We start from the raw sequence: 24,470 nt of genomic DNA on the forward strand, positions 1-24,470 counted from the left end.
GGGTGTTCTTAGCATAAGTTAGTTTAAGTAGTGTGTAAGTCTAGGGCCGATGACCTCAGCAGTTTGGCCCCTTAAGAATTCACACATATCTGAACATTTTGAACGTATCCATCTCTTTCTGCCTCCTCTGTTTGTGCATCGGCCCCTTCTATCCATCTCAACTTTCCTCCAGCCATGCCCGTCCACTTCTGTAGCCCATGAAAAACAGGTTGATAAAGCAGCCCGATACTACTCCCACAGCATATTTTTTTCGGCATCTCCGCTCTTAGTGAAGCTAGGTCGTTATGAACCTCTTAGTGCTGCTACTCGTGAAGTTTGCTGTTTGTGTAGCAAATTGGGTTGAAATTTATCCAGGGGTTCAGGAGGAGATTTTGTACGTACATGCATACAGTCTAGTTTGTAAAAATGGTTCAAATGGCTCTGAGCACTATGGGACTTAACATCTGAGGTCATCAGTCCCCTAGAACTTAGAACTACTTAAACCTAACTAACCTAAGGACGTCACACACATCCATGCCCGAGGCAGGATTCGAACCTGCGACCGTAGCGGTCGCGCGGTTCCAGACTGCAGCGCCTAGAACCGCTCGGCCACAACGGCCGGCAGTCTAGTTTGTAGATTATAGATTATAAGAGCATACCGACCATTTAGCAATAACTTGCGATGTATGATGGATGTTCTATGTATGGCAGTGGATGCATAGACACTTCCATAGTTGTGACTCCTTAGGATACTGTCAACGGAGAAGGAATTGGTGCTTAAGTTAATTCCAGATGAATGTACCCATCAAGTGCTGTCAGATTATTTTGAAGTGATACACAAATCAATGGTGATATAACAGAAAGAACCCTCCTTAAAGCAGCTACTGTTTGGTATTACATGTTTCTTCCACTTAGATATAACTTAGCTCTAGTATTAAAAAAAATGAGGCATGAGTTTAACATTATGTATCAGACATTTAGCTCTTTTAAAGAATAATGGGGTGGAAAAGGAGAGGAATGACCAACGACCTTTATGTATTTTGCTGTAGGGAAACTACAGGAAACTTAAGTGAGTACTTCCGGTTGATAATTTGTAACAATTACATGTGCAGCTTTTCATGATAGAATGACCCAGACTGCTGTTCCACACTGAACTGATCGGGTAAGTCAATTTCTCGTGTGTGAAGGTACCTGCTTGAAAATTCTCTCTAATGTCAATATGTACGGCAATGAACATCGATCACCCTAATTTTCACGCACTTCTAGTACTTTTGCAGTTTTGAGAAGGCGGAATACCTGTCAGTGACGATACCAGTATTTCTGAAGCATGAAACTCTTTAAACACCTGACATGTGCATTACTTTGTTTACCAAAGATGGTCAAAGAGTGTAACGATAACTTACCTTTGCGAGGAAACGCAGTTATAATTCTTTGTGTGAGTGGGAAATTTCCTGGTAAATGCGAGACAGAGAGGACATACCACTAATTAGTTGCGCTGCAAGGTATGGGTAGCGCAACTTCCCTAATTTTTATACATATTTCGCGAAGGCTTTTCATCATTCCTATTGCTTGTGTTACCAGTCAAAATTATAGCCGCGTCGTGGTCGTCTTACACACGAGAGTGCTGAACAATAATACCTCAGAGATTTTATGTGAAAACTCTTAAAGTAATGAAGCGGTGAAAGCAGAGGTGAGGTTGTGGTTCCGCAACAAATTCAAGCATTCTACAGTGACGGTATCAACAACCTGGCCTATCTATGGGAGAAATATGTTCGTTGTCAGGATGGCTATGTTGAGAAATAAATACGTAGATGTTACGAGTAAAGATGTAGTATGATAATAATGTTTGTCGTATTTAAAAATCTGTTAGAGTTTCATATAAAAAATTCGGAGTCATTGCTCTTCAGCGTGTACTCGTAGTCGTAAAATTTTGACTGATTAGTTTTCGCGAATCTAGACGAACATAACGACCAGCAGGGAATTCGACGCGCGTTCTGGCCCACATGGATGTTCTGATTCGCATCTTCGTTGGATCCTCTTATGTTCATTCTCAATGTGTTTTCCAATGCATTTTATGTATTTTTAGTCGTAATGAGAGGTGCAGGACAGGTGCACACAGAGACTCCGGTTCGCAAATTGTTATTTACTGTTGATTCATTTCAGGGTTGTCATTTCAGGGCTATAAGACGGACTGATAATGCACTTACGTTATGGGGCTCACACAGTCGTAGACTTAGTGTCCATTTTCAACGAAATTATTTGCTAGTTATTAATAAGAAGAATAAGCAGAAAAACGCAAAAGTTATATTTAATTATATTGTATATTATATATATATATTATATTATATATACATTATAATATATATTATATTATATCATATACTACTAAACTAAAAAGGGGGCCACTTGGTAGTCGGATTTTTCTGTTTATATTTATGGTACGTGTAGCCCAGAACCAGATACTAATCAACCCAAACCGTTCGGTGCAACTCTTCAAAATTACCGAGGAAAACAGCTTTGAAGTTTTCGACCGTTTTTAATATGCTACCGCAAGATCACTTTCTCTTGACAGGTGGCGTGGCTGTGTGATAGAATGGTCGCCTGCCACGTTGGGGTTTTAGGTTCGATTCCTGCCAAATACAAACTGTTTATCGAGAAGCGTATGTTCTAATAGAAATTCCATGAAATAAAAATACACAAAGATGGAAACAAAGTCAGTAGTGTTCGAGGTGAAAACCGCTGGTTAGAGTCTCGTTTCACTAATTATTCTTTTTTTCCGTCAATTCGAATTCCTATATAATTAATATAAATATTTCATCAAATATATGCTGTTTAAGGGATATGTAATTGCTATTTTTATTAAAAATTCATGTCTTCTTGTTTCTAGTTGCATGTTGCACACAAAACGCTTCGCCTATAGAAGTTATTAATCACTGTCTTTTATAAGAGATTGTTTAAATTTAAGAAAAATGAAATTGTATTCTTTTTCACCAAAGTGAGTAGTAGCTGAGCTCTGAACTTCACGTATCATAAATATAAAAAAAGAATACAAAAATCCTATGTGGTTCCCTTCTAAGCAAGTAAAAACACGAAAGTCTCAAATGGTTCAAATGGCTCTGAGCACTATGGGACTCAACTGCTGAGGTCATTAGTCCCCTAGAACTTAGAACTAGTTAAACCTAACTAACCTAACGACATCACACACATCCATGCCCGAGGCAGGATTCGAACCTGCGACCGTAGCGGTCTCGCGGTTCCAGACTGCAGCGCCAGAACCGCGCGGCCACTTCGGCCGGCCACGAAAGTCTCAATTGCATGTACTGTCTAATGGGATTTTCGGATATCAACTCTAGAGCACGTGTGGACGAAAAGAGTTTCGTTACACACCAAAGAAGATCTTCCCTGGATGGAATCTCCTGCTAAATGAGCGCTCCGAGCTCCACATGAAGTCGTCGCTGCCAACCATGTTTGCAACATAAGGGCATACATACTCCGTAATAACTGTTTTGTTACTTTAGGGGAAGTTCCAGTTTAGTTACGTTGTTAGAAATTTTAGTCTCAAGTTTAAGAAATTTACCAGTTATATGCTTTGAAACTGTTCCAGATGTAGCTGTTTTCATTATGCTTCACCTTGTCCTGCAACTCTCATAACATCGTGTTCCGTAATTATGACATGATTTACTTTACAATTCACCTTTGAACACTTGAATAATAGTCATAAAATTTTAAGCTAAAAATGGAAATCGAAGAAAAAACGTTAAGCAAGAAATTTAAATGCACATATTTCTTACTGCTCTCTCTGCCAGACTGTCTTCATGTTAACATTTATATCGAAGATATGCTTGTCGATTTCTATACGTTTTTGTGAAGAACCTAATCTGCACTGACTGACAACAAAAGAAAATCACCCAGCAGACGTAATCGGATGTCAATATAACATCATGCACGTACACAACGTGGGTGTTTGTTACGCCTCTTTCTGAGTCATCAGTCTTCTGACTGGTTTCATGCAACTCGCGATGAATTCCTCTCCTGCACTAACTTATTCATCTCAACGTAGCGTAGAGGACTGATGACCATAGATGTTAAGTCCCATAGTGCTCAGAGCCATTTGAACCATTTGAACCTCAACATAGCGCTTGCACCGACACAATTAAGGAAGGAGAGAAGTTGCGATGGCTGGTAGCAGGGATCCAAAATTATCTGCACAGATCACTTGAAGATTAACTGAACTCTTCATTTTCAAAATTAAAATGAAGTTAACGTAAATTCTCTTCGTTTCTGTGCTACCTTTGCCTCCTACATAAAAGTACTTTAGCTAGTATTACTACTGCCAGAACACAGGCTAAGTAATGTCTCCCCATTACCCATTACTGATGGTCTTGAAGAGTGTGACAGAACTGGGGCAACGAGCGATGTGCGGCTGGTTAAATTGGCGTTTCTGGGGTGCGCTGACCTCTGTCTTCCTGGAGGTGTTGCACTGCCCGCTTTTTCCATTGGCGCGCGGCTCAGCGCCTTCTTGACGCCGTTAGGCGGCGCTGCGCTGGCCGGTTGTGCATTCGATGCCTTCGGATTACACATCGCACGTCCTCGGTTATTTGTTGGATGTATTCAAATCTCTGTCTTTCCTTACAGTTTTTACTCTGTAGAGTGTTCTCTAGTACCATGGGGGTTATTCCGTGATGCTTTAACACTTCCTCTTGTCGGTGTCTGTCATACGTTCCTTCATTCGACGGTTCTGTGGAGAACCTCTTCATACCGTTTCGTATCGCTCCACCTGGTTTGCAAAATTCTTTTGTAGCACCACATCACAAGCGCTTACATTATCTTCTGTTTCGGTTCTCCCAATGTCCTCGATTCATTACTACACAATGCTGTGCTCAAAACGTAAATTTTCAGAAATTTCTTCCTCAAATTAAGGCCCGTGTTTGATACCAGGTGATTTCTCTTGGCCCTGAACGTCATCTTTACTAGTCCGTTTTTTGTACGTCATGCGTAACTTTGCTTCCAATCTAGCAGAATTCCTTATTTTGTCTACTTCGTGATCATCAATTTTGATTTTAAGCTTCTCGCTGTTCTCATTTCTGCCACTTGGCATTACTTTTGTCTTTTTCCTGATTATTTTCAATCCATATAGCTACTTATAAGACTGTTCATTCTAACCAACAGATCTTGTAATTCTTCAGATCCAATGAGGACAGAAATGTCATTAGCGAATCTTATCATTGATATCCTTTCACCTTGAATTTTAATTCCACTCTTGAGTCTTTCTTTTATTTCCATCAGTGATTCTTCGATGTATGGATTGAACAATAGTGACGAAAGACTGCATCCCTGTCTTACACCGTTTTTAATACAACCTTTTTAATTCAGTCACTTCGTTCTTTGCCTTCCATTCTTATTGTTATTTCTTGGTTCTTGTACATATAGTGTATTACTTGTGTTTCCCTACAGCTACTCTTCTTCTACTCAGAATTTCGAACATTTTGTAGCATTTTATACTGTCGATCGCTTTTAGTAGGTCGAGGAAAGCTACGAAGGAGTCTTGATTTTTTTTTCCATCCTTGCTTCCTTTACCAGGCCCAACGTGAGAACCGGAATATTTACATTTCCTAAAGCCAAACTGATAGTCATGTGACTGATCCTCAATTTTCCTTTCCATTCTTCTGTATATTATTCTTGTCAGAGCTTGGATGCATAAGTTGTTCAGCTCACTGTACATAGTTATCGCACTTGCTATCTTCGGAATTAAGTGCATAATATTTTTCCGAAAGCGTGATGGTACGCCACCTGTCTCACAAATTATATATAGCAACTTGAATAGTCGTTTGGTTGTCACTTCCTTCAATGATTTTAGAATTTCCGATGAGATGTTATCTGTGGCTTCTGACGTATTTGATATCAAGTCCAATGGACAGGCTGCCTTTAACACAACACAGACGGCTGCCTAAGGAGTGGTGCCGTGACCGGGAGAAACGGACTGCTGATGAGCAGCGTCGCATTGTGTCCAGTGATGAATCGCTGTTATGCGCTATCCCAGATGACCTTCGACCTGCGGAAAGATCGAACCTCTCTAATATCTTGGAGAGGCACAGAGGCGTTGCTGCTGGCGTTATTGTGTGTGGAGCTAATGGGTATGACTTCAGGTCACGGCTGGTAGTGACTGAGGGAGCTCCGATGGCGCTGCAGTACGTCACGCAAGGTATCGAGGTGTCGTTTTTCAAGACAATGATCGCCAAACTTGGCACAGGTCTGTTTGAACTCTCTGTGTGATGTTGAGGTACTTGCGTGCCCAGCAAGATACACAAATCCGTCCTCAATAGAACATGTGTTGTATCGGATCGGATGAGACCTCCGTCCGAATCCCATTAGCAGGAATATAAATTTACAACGTTTTGTGCCAGAGTGACTCAGGAGGCGGCACAAAAGATTTTATATCACTCTCCCGATTTGAAGCTCCTTTTTCATGCTAATTGCTTTTTCCATCGCTGATTTACAACAACTTAAAGGAAAAAAGAAAAATAACTTCGACACTGTAGTTAGTTTTCAACGATAGGATATCATCAAACCAAAATATACTATGTCATCAGAAGTATCCGAATACCCCCCAAAACATACGTTTTTCATATTACGTGCATTGCACTGCCACCCACTGCCATGTACTCCATATCAGCGACCTCAGTAGTCATTAGATATTGTGAGAGAGCAGATTGTCCGCTCTGCGGAGCTCACGGACTTCGAACGTGATCAGGTGATTGGGTGTCACTAGTGTCATACGTCTGCACGCGAGATTTCCACACTCCTAAACATCCCTAGGTCCTCTGTTTCCGATGTGATAGTGAAGTGGAAACGTGAAGGAACACGTAAGCGCAAAAGCGTACAGGACGACATCGTCTGTTGACTGACAGAGGTCGCCGAGGGTCGTAATGTGTAATAGGCAGACACCTATCCAGACCGTCACAGAGGAATTCCAGACGGCATCAGAATTCATTGCAAGTATTATGACAATTAGGTGGGAGGTGAGAAAACTTGGATTTCATGGACGAGCGACTGCTCATAAGCCACACATAGTGCCGGTAAATCCCAAACGACGCCTCGCTTGGTGTAAGGAGCATAAACATTGGACGATTGAACAGTGGAAAAACGTTGTGTGGAGTGACGAATCACGATTCTTGGTGTGGCGATCCGATGGAAGGGTGTGGGTACGGCGAATTCCCGGTGAACATCATCTCCCAGCATGTGTAGTGCCAACAGTAAAATTAGGAGGCGGCGGTGTTATGGTGTGGTCATATTTTTCATGGATGGGGCTTGCACCACTTCATTTTTTTCGTGGCACTACCACAGCACACGCCTACATTGATGTTTTAAGCACCTTCCTGTGTCCCACTGTTGAAGAGCAATTCGGCGATGGCGATTGGATCTTTCAATACGATCGAGCGCCTGTTCATAATGCACGGACTGGGGCGGAGTGGTTACACGACAGTTACTTCCCGGTAATGGACTGGCCTGCACAGAGTCCTGACCTGAATCCTATAGAACACCTTTGGTATGTTTTGGAACTCCGACTTCGTGCAAGGCCTCACCGACCGACATCGATACCTCTCCTCAGTGCAGCACTCAGTGAAGAATTGGCAGCCATTCCCCAAGAAAGCTTCCAGCACTTGATTGAACGTATGCCTGCGAGAGCGGTACTTGCAATCAAGGTTAAGGGTGGGCCAACACCATATTCAATTCCAACATTACTGATGGAGGGCGCCACGAACTTGTAAGTTATTTTCAGCCAGGTCACATGGTGTATACCCGAAACCAGAGACTATCACACCTGAAATGCACCGATGCAGATCTCGCTTCTATGAACATCTAAGAGCGACGATGAACTAGAGGCATCTTTAACATACTTGATTCATACGAAAAACCATAGCTCATGGTACATGAGTGTAAAAAAAATTGTAAAGAAACTGTTTTGCTACCAGCAAATTCGCCCTATCGCCAGCTTCAGCAGTCAATGGGTCTTTTCCATATGAAAAATGTCTATCGGAAGAGCAATGAATGGATTAACCAGACGTGCGATCGATCAAACAAAGTTGGCTCAAAAGAAAATTAAAAAAAGTATCGGACTAGTAAAAGTAGATTTTCGTAAGACATAATTACCGAAATACGAAATAATAGTAATAATAATAAACTAAGAATACTGTAGAATGCTACGGAGAGGCAACACCGCCATAGTCATAAACTATCCGGGGCATGCGATTAGTAGACAATGTGTTAATCAACGAAGAAAAAGCATGCAACTGTAAAATTTTACCATCATAGCCCGAAGAGAAATTATTCGTAATTTCCAGAATGAAGTTTCATATTCGTAATTTTCTTGAACCAACAATTGATGCACTTCATCGCAGCAGTTTCAGTAAGCTACATACAAATACTGTAGTCCCAAACGATCACATCCGTTCGCAGACAAGAATATGAATGAGTTTCACAAACGCTTCAAAGTCATTCACTTTGGACCAAAACATATCCCTTGTTGTTCAATAGCTTGCCAATGAGCATAAAATCTTTGATTATCCATAAAAATACAGTTTAAGAGAAGCATAATAGGTTTTTTGAAGGTTAGTTTTATGACACATTTTATGACTTTTTTAGCAGAACCACTTGTTTTTATTAATGGTATCACGAAAGTGAATGCTGTTTCATAGCTGACTTCGCCAAAGCTTCACTACAACAAGGAGATCTGTGGAAGAAAGCGTTGCGAAATGTTTTCCTTTTAATGACGCTTGAATCCAATATAGCAAATATTATCTCCTTCAGTATGTAAGCCAACACATTTAAATGTTTCTGGTAAGCTTTTAAATTAATTTATAAATGAAAAATAGCTCCATCTCGCTTAGGGTACGTGTAACGGACAGTAGAGCGTTATTTCTTTTGCAGATATGAATTTCTATGTTTTTTGCCATGTTCAGCGTCTTGGGGTCTCTGTTTTGTGACCATACGGAACAAACAGTCAATCTCATGTAATCTCAGTTGCGTGAATGACAAGGAGATTACATTACGTGAAATTCAGTTTCTTTAAATTTAATTTTATTGGTCTTTGGCCTTTTGTTGGAAATAATACATCCACTACAACTTCTCATCTGTTTAGCGAAAACAGTTATATGGGTACACAGCTACTCGTATGTTATAAAAATATATATTAACGAATCTCAGTATCTAATATGCCACAGATTTGCCGCCGGTTGATGCAGGTAACGAGCTCGTAAACTGTTAATTTAGAGATTGTTCTGATTCATTAGTATTCCAATACTTGCTGGAACTAGATTTTCCCACAATATACTTTTGTATTTGGTGTAGATTTATATCGAAACACCAATACGGCGTGGCTTAGGTAGACGTCGTCTTGTGGATGTTCACTGGATATGGCAGAGTCTGTCTCCGCCTATAGAGGTGCACAGGAAACGTGCTTGTTTCACCCTTATTCGAATAATTAATTTCGATGTTCCCTCGAAAGATTCTTCTAGCTACGCTACGGTATTTTTGGAATAATGAACTGGACCTAAGCTGTTTTCCATGTCGTGATGTTTACCACAGTTGTTCCGATTGCTGTCGTGGCTCTTTTCATGAAACGAGTTCGAAAGTGGAGTCTGTATGAGTATTTGTTTGCCTTTTTTGATGCCTTCTTTAGCAAGACCATCTATTCATTGTGTTGAATACCTGAGTACCTTCTAAACACAATGAGATAAACTGTTTTCTTCAGTTTCTGACTTTCATAATTAATTTCACAACCGTTGTCACATTTCCACATCCGATGCACTGATTTCTCCAAAGCACTTCTAGAGTCAGTAAGAACTGATGTTTTGTTCCATTTTTGGCACCAAATGTAATTGCTTCTTTAAATATCGTTACCTGTGCAGTTTAGGATACTTCAATTTGACAGCAGTTTTCGTATATTGATAGTATCTTTGTCCAGAGAGGTACAGCCGACTAGACAGAGGTCTTTGGAAAACGTAATTGTGAGAGAAGAGATTGGAGCTCGTTCCAGGCTTTATAATATCTATTACGAAACAATAATAGTGGGAAGCACTATTTATGACTGGAGAAAAACAACTCATTTCTTTTATTATTTGTTTTGCGAATATAAGTACGGTGATGTCCGAAAAAGTTATATTGAAGACGAAAGAGAATAAAGAACTAGACTGTAACATGCATAAACAGGTAAATTCTTCATCTGTGTGACCATAGCGCTCCTAGGTCATTTATAATTATTACAGGTATTTATAACCTACCATTGAAACTACTAAAGACGCTTGTTTATCTGCAGTTCGTTTTATTGATTGGATTGGAACGAAACGTATATACAACTTTGATTTGCTTTACAGATGTAGAACCGATTCTTACAATAGATGTCGATGTATGACTTTTGCTTGCAGCATAATTTCCATTATTTCCGTTCACATCTAGAACTGTGATCTGCTTACAAAATTCAGTGATATTTCTCTGTAGGGAACTCATGTTTTCAGCTCCATTTCATGTTGGTTCAAATGGTTCAAATGGCTCTGAGCACTATGGGACCTAACATCTGTGGTCATCAGTCCCCTACAACTGAGAACTACTTAAACCTAACTAACCTAAGGACATCACACACATCCATGCCCGAGGCAGGACATTTCATGTTGGTTTGCAGCACAACACATTTCTTAACGCAAAATACGTTAAAATACGGTATCACTAGTTAAGGTAAACAAATACTATTGGAGCTACATTTCGGTGTATGTTACGCCAGAAAATGTGTTTTGCTACAAACCAACATGAAACTGAGCCAGTAATATTAGTATGCTACACACTAATAACTGTGAATTGTGCAAGCAAAGCATATTTCCAGATGCATGCAGAAAACAGGGAAAAAACGACACGTCAGTATGGTATGTAACAAAGCAAACCAATATTGTGAATAATGTTTCAGTCCAGGCCTCTGTCAAAGTTTTATATTAATAAAACGGTACGCATTTTTGAGAGGAGATTTTAAATACCTTTAAGAAAGAGACATGATTACTTGTGAACAGCAGAAACAATTCACGCAAGGATAGCTATTCTAGGATTGCATGCCGAAGCAAATAGCGAAGTTCACAGTAACGTAGAGAGCGGCTCATTTATCTTTCTGCAACGTAGTGTTCTGTCTTATATCTCGCCCATAAATCCTGTCATAATTTGAACAAATTTCTCATACCGGTATTTTGGACATTTCAGTAAGAAAATACTGGAAGCAACATGTTACAGAAGGAGGTAAACATTATTTAAGTAGCAAAGCAGCTAATAGTGTCATCACAGCTCCACCATCTTAACATAGCAAAAAAAGAAGCTGTATTATGAAGTTCATTTGTTCGCATTTCGCTGCCTATGTCATCGCAGAAAGTAAGTGGAGAAACATCTTTGGTACTACCATAGAGTAGAAATATATCTGGAGTGAGCATTCAGAAGCGCAGAATTGATTTTGTGTTGTCAAAATACGTTGCCACAATGGTCACGTGATCTCGGGACGCCGTAGATTTGTCCGACATATGTCCTATAAATTTTGAATGTTGTCATATCGCTAGTAAAGACAGATTCCCTTCGTAAGTGCTGTGGATTTAGTATAAACGTTTTGCAGGCACCATAGCAGTTTACGTCTTATATTTGAAATAAATTGGGCTCTTAGCTTTTAAGAGCAAAATGAACGGGCATGACGTCACAGAAGCATCACGTCATTATGTATTTACACTGTCTTTCATGTCACATCTGGTCAAGTCGCTTAACACAGTACTCAACGGCGAAATTGAGGTTTTGAGTCACCATCCCTAATATGCATTAAATGTTAGAGTATAGTATCAGACTTGAGGAGCTAACAACGACAAAGTTTGTCAATGGCCAAAGCAAACTTTATAACCTATGTTCTTGATCAATTATGTTTGGTAAATTACTCAGAAGTGAGACAACGTTTCTTAACATCGACAATTATTTACTAGGGAAAAAAGTACATTCATACACATCAGAAAAAGCTTCAAACGAATTAATGAAGCATGTTAAACTTATCCATTATGTTTTTTCTTATGTAATTAATAACGTCATAAACAACTGTATTTTACTCCTTCATTATGCTGACTTTTTTGTTTAAAATGTCATATGGTGGAATTTGCTTCGTCTATTTATGTTCTTATACATATACATTGTGGGCGTCAGCGCTGTTGTGTTATCGTAAAACCTAAATAACTTTTCGCCTTCAGGTATACGACCTCGATTGTGTAAGAAAGTGGAAAAAATATCCCAGTCGTCATGGAACATCTCCAATTTGCCACTAAAACAAAGCGCTATTATAAAATAAAGATTATGAAGATACAACAGTACAAAATCCACTATTATAAGGAGAGTGAGCGCGGCGAAAATAGGTTAACTTTAGATGTTTACAGACTGGTACCGTCAAAATTTTCTTCCCGAGAAACCTTGACGTACCGTGAAATGACGTGACGTTCCGTTGACGACTTGTGCTAATGCCTCCATTCGAAAGGTATTGTAGAATGTTTTGATGTTATGTGACGAGACATGACGTCACCTGATGGCGGACGCGAATTGGCGTTAAGCAATCGACGTCGTCCCTAGATCACGTGACAATTCCAGTTTAATGTTGACAACATGCGCAGGACGAAATGCTCACTCCAGAGATATTTCTACTCTATGGGTACTACTAACGGACGTAACACTTCCATAACTCCAGCACAAAGAATGTGCTAGTTGGACAAGTTAAGCAGCATATCCGAGTTTGTGTGTCAGATAAATTACTAAGTTAATCATACAGAGGTAGCTGCTATTTTTTTGAGGTCACCGATAGAAATAACGTTACAAATTGAACAAAAAATTAAATATTTACAGACAGACAAACCATACATAATCTCTTACTGTTGAATTTTTAGTATTATTTGATGTAATACGTGACTGATTCGTTCTAAACACCAACCAATAAATCAGTGAGACAACTGTTATTGCTTATTCCTAAAAAGCTTTTCGTTTAGAGTTATGATGCAGTTCGCAATGCATCTCTAATGATATTTACAGCTTCTTATCAGAAAAGAAGGCTTACTCTGGGGACTGAGACTGGAATTGGATCTAAACATGTTTCCTCCAGACACACTCTCCTCCCCAGCGACAGTCTGATCCATAACATGCACTCCCGTTTTAACTCAACCAAGGTAAAATGTGAGCATCACTTGATTACTGGACACCTTCCTTCTGATGTGACAGAAGTTAGAAGAGTTCAGGCTGCCAATCTTTGTGTGTGAATACTGCCAGTTTTGTAAGCCGTACAGAAATGTAGCAGCCATTGCATACCTACTGTTGTGTTGTGCTGTCTGTTTGTTCATTTATCTGTTGCGAAGCGAATGATGAGGCAATATATGGTCCATAGTGGGAACTTCCTAAATCTGATAGAAGCCATTTCCGCGAGATTGTAACTTATATATCTCAATTTTGTCTTTATAGATGCATGGTAGAAAGCAAAAGTTAATGTGGTGGACTATGTGAGGAAGATGTTGTTAATACTTTCGTTTCACAAGGGTTAATCCCCGCAGCATGGCGTCACGCGCTAGTGATACCTTAGGTAACCAGTACTTTCCGCCTCCTCAGCTAAGTGGTCATCGCGGCTGACTGCCATGCAGAGAATCTGGGTTTGATTCCCGATATCGACGGGATTTTACCCTGTCTGGGGAACTGGTACGGCGTGGAAACAGCCTCGTAGTATCGTGGGGCCAATTGACGAACTATGCTAGCGATCAGCAGCGGTTCTACGGTCAAGAAACCAGACAACGACCGGGACAATGGTACGCTGACCACATGCCCCTCTCTACCGCATCCGATGTCATGATAACATGGCGGTTGATATGGTCAGACTGGTCCATCTAGGTCCAGAACGCAGAACCTATGTTATCAGTATTACTGTCTTCTGAAGTAGCGAAAATATTAACCTTCTTCTTAGGATAATTTAGTTTCATGACCGAAATACACTCTCATCATTTTCTTTTTACACGTCAGTGAATTTCATTTTAGCCCTCAGGGGGTAATTACCCACAGATTGGGAACCGCGGAAAATGCCGGGATTGGAAATCTCCTCCCAAATGTACCCAATTCGGACCCCCTGTACCACAGTGCCACATTCCGCCTGCTATTTGACAGAGAGGTCCATGACTCTTCAGTGGGCCAGTATTCAAATAGCACGATCTACCTTTAGGCGTAGGGAATTAAAATTAATAAAAATGAATGAAATCGTTGAGTATTTAATTTTCTTGTAAAAGTTGTCACAACAAAATTATAATAAATTAAATATCAGTGTGTTTTACTAAAGCTGTGAAAATAAACTAAATAAAATACACGTAAGTAACTAACAATTCCTAGCAGCCATAACAGAGATGTTGTGATACTATCAAGCTACCATTTCACTTTAGAAACTGGCAGTGTAGGCATATACAAACACAAAAAAAGATGTTTTGCGTCACCCAGATTCCCAGAAATCTTGAAGATAGACGTTGACTGTGGATATTGTATTACAGATACAGTTCCTTTGACTGTTCAGAGATGTCACTAAACCCACCCAAAGATGTAAACAACCACGCATGAACAGCGCCTATTAGAGGAGGTCCGACAGCCGATCAGCTCCAGTCATTCCATCGGAAGGAGGTACACGGCTCGTGTTGTCTGTATTTCAGCCATGCCTAGACGGTCAATGGCACTGTTCGTTCGCGAATTATGAAGGTGGTTCGATGAACCTTCTGCCAGGCACTTGAATGTGATTTGCAGAATATCCATGTAGATGTAGATGTAGATGTCCCCATTGTTACTTTGTGTCAGGACGGGCTCTCAACAAGGCAAGTGTCCAGGCGTCTCGCAGTGGACCAAAGCGATATTGTTCGGACATGGAGGAGATACAGAGAGACAGAACTGTGGACGAGATGCCTCGCTCAGGTCGCCCAAGGGCTACTACTGTAGTGGATGACCGCCACCTACGATTATGGCTCGGAGGAACCCTGGCAGCAACGCCACCATGTCGAATAATGCTTTTCGTGCAGCCACAGGATGTTGTGTTACGACTCAAACTGTGCGCAAAAGGCTGCATGATGCGCAACTTGACTCCCAACGTCCATGGCGAGGTCCGTATTTGCAACCACGACACCATGCAGTGTGACACAGATGGGCCCAATAACATGTCGAGTGGATCACTTAGGACTGGCATCACGTTCTCTTCACCGATGGGTGTCGCATATGCGTTCAACCAGACAATCGTCGGAGACGTGTTTGGAGGCAACCCGGTCAGGCTGAACGCCTTAGACACACTATCCAGTGAGTGCAGCAAGGTGGAGATTCCCCGCTGTTTTTGGGTGGCATTATGTGGAACCGACGTACGCCGCTGGTGGTCATGGAAGGCGCTGTAACGGCTGTACGATACGTGAATGCCATCCTCCGACCGATAGTGCAACCATAGCGGCAGCATATTGATGAGGCATTCGTCTTCATGGACGGCAATTCGCACCCCGAACGTACACATCTTGTGAATGACTTCCTTCAGGACAACGACATCGCTCGACTAGAGTGCCCAGCATGTTCTACAGACATGAACCCTATGGAACATGCCTGGGATAGATTGAAAAGGGCTGTTTATGGACGATGTGACCAACCAACCACTCTGAGGGATCTTCGCCGAATCGCCGTTGAGGAGTGGGACAATCTGGACCAACAGTGCCTTGATGAACTTGTGGATAATATGCCACGACGAACACAAGCATGCATCAATGCAAGAGGACGTGCTACTAGGTATTAGATGTACCGGTGTGTACAGCAGTCTGGACTACCATCTCTGAAAGTCTCTCTGTATGGTGGTACAATATGCAATGTGTCTTTTCCATGAGCAAATAAAAAGGGCGAAATGATGTTTATGTTGATCTCTATTCCAGTTTTCCGTACAGGTTCCGGAACTCTCGAAACCGACGTGATGCAAAACGTTTTTTCACTCATCGTATCCTCTGCCTTCTTTTGAACTGTCTTCAGAACTATACTACTGAGATTTCTTGATGTATGTGCTTTTAGGCTTAAAGTTCAGTAGTGTTCACATTTTGTACCTGCCGCCGTCTCCGGCAATACGTTTCTGGAAGTTGGTTGGTATTTTTCCTGTGCTATACATCGACCTAATCAATTTCAGCACAATCATTTCTTCGATGTCGCCAGTATTCTTGATTGATTTTGTAGGAACGTCATCAACATCCGTTGCTTTCCGCTCTACCGGGTCTTCTCGAGATTTTCCAAACTCTTCGTGTGGAATGTCGTCTCCTTTGTAATCTTCGTCTGCTTACTTTTCTTTAGCATTACATCTCCTGGAAAAGGTGTTCAGTCATTCAATCCTCTTGTGTATTCTTTCCATCTCTTTACCAAGTCTTCGTTTCTGCCTCTTTGTCTTCTACTGTACTGGAGATCGTTGATTTGCATTTGTTAAACATGTGTTTACTGTTCTGTAGGCTATATCAATTCTTCTATTTAGTATATTTTCTTACCCTTCTTCACACGTTTCTTCGAGAAAACTAGCTTTCGCTTTCCTGCTTTCTTTAAGGACGATGTTCCTCAGTCTCCTACGTTCAGTTTTTGCCTGTTAGTCAATTGCGTCTTCACATGTTCTTTTGTTTTCAGTAAGGTGAATGGTATCTACTTTACTCAATTCCCTCTTGTTCTTGCGTTCAGTTTTCCCAAATATCTCTTCTGCAGCTTTGTATATACCATATTCATAAAAACACTTTTGAAATCTTGAAACAGTTGTACAAAGAAATATGCATGATGTACAAATGTAATAGTACAGCATCCAAATTAAGAAACTAGCATGCAAAATACAAATTCTCTGTAATGGTTATTTAACTCCTGCAGTAGACTCGTTGCGACATGATCTCGAACAATTTCCATACGCTGGACGCAACTGCTTCGCATATCTACAACGCGATTTTGTAAAGGTCTGAATTAACGCCTCTTCATAGCTCTACAGGCAGCTACTGTTTTCGCCTACAGCCGTTTGCGCTTTGCAATTCACAGCTGTCATAACCAGTGCCAGGTGTCAGGAATTTCCTGAAGTTAACTCGTCTGTTGGAATGTGTTAGCACTAAGGAACAAATGTGTTAAAACTTGATGCATGATGTTGCAATTTTCACACAGCTCAACGTTTATGGCGTTGTATCTCCTGAAGTATGAGTTATACAATGATATAATTGTGCATGTACAGCCAGTCGTACATGTGGCTATTGTCAGCGAAATGTGTTGCGAATGTAGTTAGTAACAAAGAAGTAATAAATTTAAACACCTTGAATGATGCGGCAGTTTTTCAGGTATCTCAGCGTTTTGACGTCGCATTTGCTGATCTATGTGCCATACAATCATATAATTTTGTAAGTTCATTCAGTGGCATATGTGGATAATGTCTGCAAAATGTATTGCAAATAGAGTCAGTAGCAAAGAAATAATAAAATTTAACTTCATACACATTTCGGAATTTTTCAGACGTCTCAGTGTTTATGACATCATACCTCATGAACTGTATGTGGTACCATGCAGTAATACTGTAGGTGCATTTACCATCATATGTTGATATTGTCCTCGATATTTATTGCGAATAGAGTTAGTAGCACAGAAGTAATAAATCTAAACGTCATCCTGATGCGGCGTTTTTCACATACCTCATTGTTTATGACGTCATATCACATACTGATTCTTTCTCCCACGGCGGTTCTTGGCTGACAGTAAGGGATATGTGTACCGAGTTGGGTTGAAATCGGTCCACTAGTTTATGAGGAGGTGTGGAACATTCACACATACATCGAGATATATGGATGTTGATATGTATGTGATGTCAGTGCTGGGCGTATTCCAAAATTGTTTTCTGTATCGTAGTGTAGCGTTGAGTGCTGAGTGATTTAGTCTGTTCAAAGTGCTGCTTTTTTCGCTTCACCTAAACAGCGAATAGGTCGTGGCCCCAGCTGCACTTTCGAACAATACATAGTTGAGTCGTTGCCTGTACCTGAGTGGACAAATAAAAGAACTGGAGACATTGCAGGTGATTTGATTGATTTGAGCTTGATGAGCACATCATAGACTGAAGATTACGTTCTTTGTGTTACGTCTGCAATTAGCGCGAATAACTACGACCATACCATGATATATTGGAACACGTTCCAGCTTATGTGATCCACCATTCAAGCAAAAGTTCAGATTGAAATGTTTTAAATACACTGACGGGACAGAATCGCAACACCAAAAAATAATTATCGTAGTGTAAAGAAATTCCGGGAATATATTTGTCTAGGTAGTGTATTTAAGTGATTAACAATGCAAGATCACAGGTTAATGTAAGCGCGAGAAACGTCGTAGCAACTGTGAAATATTGGTACATTAATAACCTGTGTAACCACCAGAATGTTGAATGCAACACGCAAAGGTCCATGCATTACGTAGTACAGGTGCTGGATGTCAGTTTGTGGGATGGAGTTCCATGCCTGTTGCACTCGGTCGGTCAATACAGGGAAGGTTAATGCTGGCTACGGATGGCGCTGGAGCTGTCGTCTGATGATGTCCTACACGTGCTCGTTTGGAGACAGATCTGCTGATCGAGCAGGCTAAACCAACATGTCGACACTCTGTAGAGCATTTTTCAATTCAATGAACTTTACCAACCGCCGTACACTTAAAGATAGTTTAATTTATTTTATTCTAAAAAGCAACCAGTTTCGGCAATTCATTTCGCCATCTTCAGGTCCATGCATAACAAAAGAATATACATGTAGTAATATAAGGGTGTACAAATGAAGTGGTGTACTGGTTTTTCATCAGTTGACATTCTGTGGAAGAAGCTTGCTTGCTTCATTTTCAACAAATCCTCAGTATTATTTGTAATGGTCATCTCATAATACTGCTGTAGCGCATCAGTCATTTTGTCTGTCAGCCTGCTCTTACGGGTTTACCATCAGAAAGTTTCTTGTCTCTCAAACTTTGTTTCAACTTCCTAAACCTGGTGCCCATACTCTTCTGGACATGACCTTTATAGCCAATAATCCACAGCCTTCTATATAAAAAATTATCGATTTTATTAGATCTCGGAGTAATGAATATAAAAATTTTAACATTTTCAACTTGTGTAGATTATATTTAAAAAAAAATAAAATAAAATACTTCCCATGTGAGATTATAAGCGACATACGTATAATTTTACTCAGAAAATTGAAAATTTTATAATGAGATAAAAATTCGAGAATGTGAAATTTTATTTTTCTCTTCTAACCCCCCTTAAGGCGTACCGTAGACCACATCTGATGCAAAAAGAACCATCCGATTTGGTTCGTTTGCCTGAGATGGAGGCAGCGTGTAATATTCAAATTTTTGCCCTGTATTGGAGGATAGTCTTTTGTTGAGTATACAAATGGTCCATAGCCCAAGGGCTATCCAAAACACTAGACCCTACTTTTCTATCACCAACAGAACCCGAGGTATGAGCATGAAAAAAATCCTTTTTATGCGCGACGTTTTTTAAGGTATTGGTAGCACTGGGTTGGTATGCATACCGCTCAGCGTCACCAGGTTTTCGAGAGGAGTGCGACGGGTGGATACACCGCAAATATGGAGCAAGTTCTCGACTTTACTCCCCTCACACAGTTAATGATACACAAACACTCAATAGCCATCCATGAATTTAATTGAGTCATATTGTCACATAGTTCAATTACAAATATCTCCAGTCCCTCAGGTTCCGATCAAGGTTTCTGAGACACGTCCCTTGGCGGTAAGATAACATCTAAATTGAAAATTCCTTCTGGCATTTCGTAATTGGAAACTCCAGTAACCCTCAGCTGATATTTGGCTGATAACAACAGGGCTCTACAGTGGGTTGGATCTAGAATACCCTCCTTTTTGCTTCAGGATAAATAATGAGATGCATTAAAACATAAGGGGGTTCACTTAATTGCTTTAACAATTTAGGGGAAAAGTAGTTGGCATATTTGAGATGTCTCTCATGTCTAGGTACATATGCATATATATGCTCTTGGCCCTGTCCACAACCGTCGACTGCTTTAGTCTCTGCTACACGAGATATCCATGGCGCCTGACATAACATCAGCGGCCGCTTGGCATGTACTACTGCTGATATGGAAGGCGCTATGAGAACATCGCACTGGGAGATGCTGCGGCGTCGTATTCGCTGCACCCGCTGAGGTTCCGAAGATCAACATCTTTGCATAAGAGACTGAAATTTATTTCTACAGTCTGCCTTCTTCTGCTACATCCACATCCATCTCCAGGTGGAAAAGCTCGTACCCATCTCAAACCGTCCCGACACCTTTCACGTTTGAATTTATTACATACATGTCAGCTACACGCTTAGGAGACAACAACACATTATTACGGAGACGTTCTGAAAGTAAGTTTAATCACTGTTTTTGAAGGAGAAGTTTCTACACCAGATGACACAAACAGACCTCATATGAATCCACACCCGTTGCTGGTTCAACGAAGGAAGGGGCGTCAGTGGGGGAGGACTGACGCATGGGCAGAGCGCAGAAGAAGAGAGAGCAGCAGCAGATCGGCGTGCCCGAGGTTATTCGAGTACGCATCACGATGGGGGACGGAGGTGGACTGGCGCTGTTGTCTGACATGTATAGGCACTTGGAACAGGTGTGTCCATCACCCATGAACGCCTGCGGAGTACGTAAGGTGAAGAGGTCATGTCTCATCAGATAACTGGTTGCAGGTGTTGCGTGGTTAGAAAAGAGAAGCAGAACATAGAGGAAGAATGTCGAATTGGGCGCCCCTCCACATTTACGAACGAAAACAACATTGCTCTAGCAAAGCAGGGAACATAGCGTTAGCGGAGAGGAGCGTCATGGTGACGGACGTGGCAACCACGCTGCTCATTGGCTGTGTTCGGGCCCATCACATGCTCCATGATGTGTTGGGTTATCGAAAAGTGTCTGCAAGATGGGTGCCGTGAAACCTAACCCAGCATCCCATGAGTGCAACAGAGTGAGCCAGCGTCCAACACTCGATGCAGTACACGCTGGAGAGAAACGAGTTCCTGTTCAGAATCATCAATGGCGATGAGTCCACGGCTCGTGGTCTTGCAGTAGCGTTCTCGCTTCCCGCTCACGGGGTCCTGGGTTCGATTCCCGGCGGGGTCAGGGATTTTCTCTGCCTCGAGATGACTGGGTGTTGTGTATCTTTCATCATCATTTCATCCTCATTCACTCGCAAGTCCCCGTAGTGGCGTTAAAGAACTTGTGGAGCGGCGGCCGAACCGCCCCGCGAGGGGTCTCCCGGCCACCAATGCCATACGCTCATTTTTTTTAATGGCGATGAGACATGGGTGCGCTATTTCATCCCAGAATCCAGGGCCTCCTCAGCGACATGGAAGCATCCCCGTTCACCAGTGTCAAAAAAATCAAAATGTCGCATTGAAAGCGTCGCTCTCCGCAGGAAAGGTTATGGCCACAATGTTCTGAAACGAGAACGATGTGATTCTCCTTGATTTCCGCCAACAACGGACAATCAATGCCACACGCTACTCCGACACCCTCACCAAACTGAGGTCTGCCATTCGACGAAAGAGACCACGGCTCTTGAGTGAAGGTGATTTGCTGTTGGACGACGACGCAAAAACATACACAGCAAAGCTCACACAGAATCAGATTCGTTGCTTCGGATGGGGGAGATTAGGTCACCCAGATTACAGACCAGATCTCGCCCCATCGGACTATCACTGTTGCCTATACTGAAAGCTATGTTCTTATGAAATCACTTTCAAACCAATGCTGGGCTGGAGAAGGCTGTGCGACAGTTCTTTGCATCGCAGGGCACCGAATTTTAGCAGAGTGGTTTCTTCAAACTGATTGCACGCTACAACAAAGGCCTCAATGTCGGTCACACCTAAGTCGAAAAACATTGCAAGATGTATACTTTATGATGCTATGGTGCACTTGTTTATGGCAATAAGGTTTCCGTGTGGAAAGCAATAACGAAACTTACTTTCTGAACGTCCTGGTACAAACAATAGCTAATGTGATACTTTGTTGGTAGCGACATGCAGAAACGACTGAATTGTAGCAGAAATACGTATAAATGTGATTGAAGCTTTGCGGGCATAAACGAATCCAACACCTCTATTAAATACCAAGATGGTATACCACACCGCCTATTAATCGCGTATGCATTGCACCACGTCACTGACAGAAGTGACTGCCAACGAGTTTCTCGTAAAAGCGAGCTTTAGCTTGTCTACTGGCAGTGGGACTTTATTTGCGCCAACAAGGGACCATCAGTGCGGCACACTACTCCGACACCCTCATCAAACTGAGGTCCGCCGTTTTCCTAACCAATCAGATCCTAAGAAGCGCCATCCAGTCATAGGGCGGCCAACCTCACACACTGTGTACTTCTGATATTACTTTTTGATATCTGTGTATACTAAAATCTTGCTTTTTTTGTAACAGTCAATCTTATGTCGATCCTAAACGACCATTTCTGTCTTATCAACATTAATTTTAATTGTTGTTGTCTTACTCTATCTTTGTTTTCTTATTTGCTGAGACACTATCTGGCGTGCACATTTTCCAAGGATTCCTTAGACAGTTACGCTTTCATAAGGGCTATGCAGAGCTCTTATCTCTCTAGTAGCGTGTCTCTGGGACCATTCATGATACCGTGCCGACTTGATAAGGACCAAACGCGTGAAAATTAAGCTACAATTGGTCGCACTAACGTACTGTAGGCGATTTTCTTCCAGATGCACATCGCTTTCCAAGAAGCTCTCAAGTAAAAAACCGAATTGGAGCACCGAATCGTTTCAAGTTACCCAGTTCTGTAGACGAGACGTTGCAGTAGAAAATAACATTGCCAAGAGATCGAGTGAAGCAGCTGGAAACAGTTGTCTCTAAAGGCGAGCGGAACCTCCTACACTTACTGTGCTGACTTCCAATAGCGCCGATAAGCCCGTGGGACGGGGTTGGCGCGGCATTGTACCTGTTGGGGATTAGAGGCTCACCACGCCAAATCCGGGAGACCGCGATATTAAAACTCCCGCCGAGCGTGTGAATCACCGCCGGCGGCCAGGCACTCGCCACCCAGCCCGCCATATTAATCCAATCTGCGAGCCTCTGCCGCTGCCGCTGCCGCCGCCGCCGCCGCCGCCGGCTTAGCGCAGGCCGGGGCTTCCCCGGGATTTGCGCGGCGCGCGACACGCGGCGGCAGCCGCCGGAGCTGGCGGTGCGGTGCGATGGTGTTGCGAGCGCAGATTAAGGGAGAGCCGGCCCTGAATTACTTAAGGGCGCGGCCGGCCGCGATCACCCCGGCCCTGCACGGCCTGATGAAATTTCGTTCTGATTAGCTCTCTCCGTGAGGGAGGGCGCCAACTCAGAACGGAATATAATATGTCCCGCTCCTATGGGCGCGTGAGGGACGTACCAAAGTCACGTCTGGCGCCAGTACTCAAATAAGCATTCGGACGTTGTTGCAGCAAACAGAGCAAGGTTAATGCTTTCCTCAGACCAATGCTCGGATTATTCTATGGTCGGTTTACTCCCCTGTAATCATCAATACGTGCCAGTTCTCAAAGCCGACTGCACAGTATGCAATAACTAAAAGTCTTCTAATTAAGCGCATTTGTAGATATATACCCACTCCAATGTACACCTACATGACTACTATCCAAATCATACTTAAGAATTTTGTGAGAAGATTTTCAGGTCTGGTTTTGTTGAATCATTATGAGGCCAGTCTCCAATTGAGAAGCAATATAATCGAGCTGTGGTCACTAGTACGAGGGGTGATCAGTAAGTAACGGAACAAATATTTTTTTCTGAAAGCTTGTTCGTTTTATTCAGAATTCAAAATGGTTCGAATGGCTCTGAGCACTATGGGACTTAACTTCTGAGGTCATCAGTCCCCTATATCTTAGAACTACTTAAACCTAGCTAACCTAAGAACATCACACACATCCATGCCCGAGGCAGGATTCGAACCTGCAACCGCAGCGGTCGCGCGGTTCCAGTCTGTAGCGCCTAGAGCCGCTCGGACACTCCGGCCGGCGGTATTCATATACCCATGTTATTCCCCATTATTTTGTCTACAAAACCGTATTTTTCAACGTAATTTCCGTTCAATGCGACGGCCTTACACCACAGTACTGTGGGAGCCTGTATACTTGCATGGTGCCATTCTGCTGGTCGATGTCGGAGCCGACGTCTTGCTGCATCAAGAAACTCCACATTATCAGAACGCAGCATGTCATTCTCAATGGAGAGAAGTCTTCCGAAGTAAGAGTGAATTCAGGTGTGCCGCAGGGGAGTGTCGTAGGACCGTTGCTGTTCACATATTATATAAATGGCCTGGTGGATTACATCGGAAGTTCACTGAGGCTTTTTGCGGATGATGCTGTGGTATGTCGAGAGGTTGTAACAATGGAA

The sequence above is a fragment of the Schistocerca piceifrons genome, chromosome 1, assembly GCF_021461385.2.
Source record: "Schistocerca piceifrons isolate TAMUIC-IGC-003096 chromosome 1, iqSchPice1.1, whole genome shotgun sequence".
In the NCBI taxonomy this organism is placed as follows: domain Eukaryota; kingdom Metazoa; phylum Arthropoda; class Insecta; order Orthoptera; family Acrididae; genus Schistocerca; species Schistocerca piceifrons.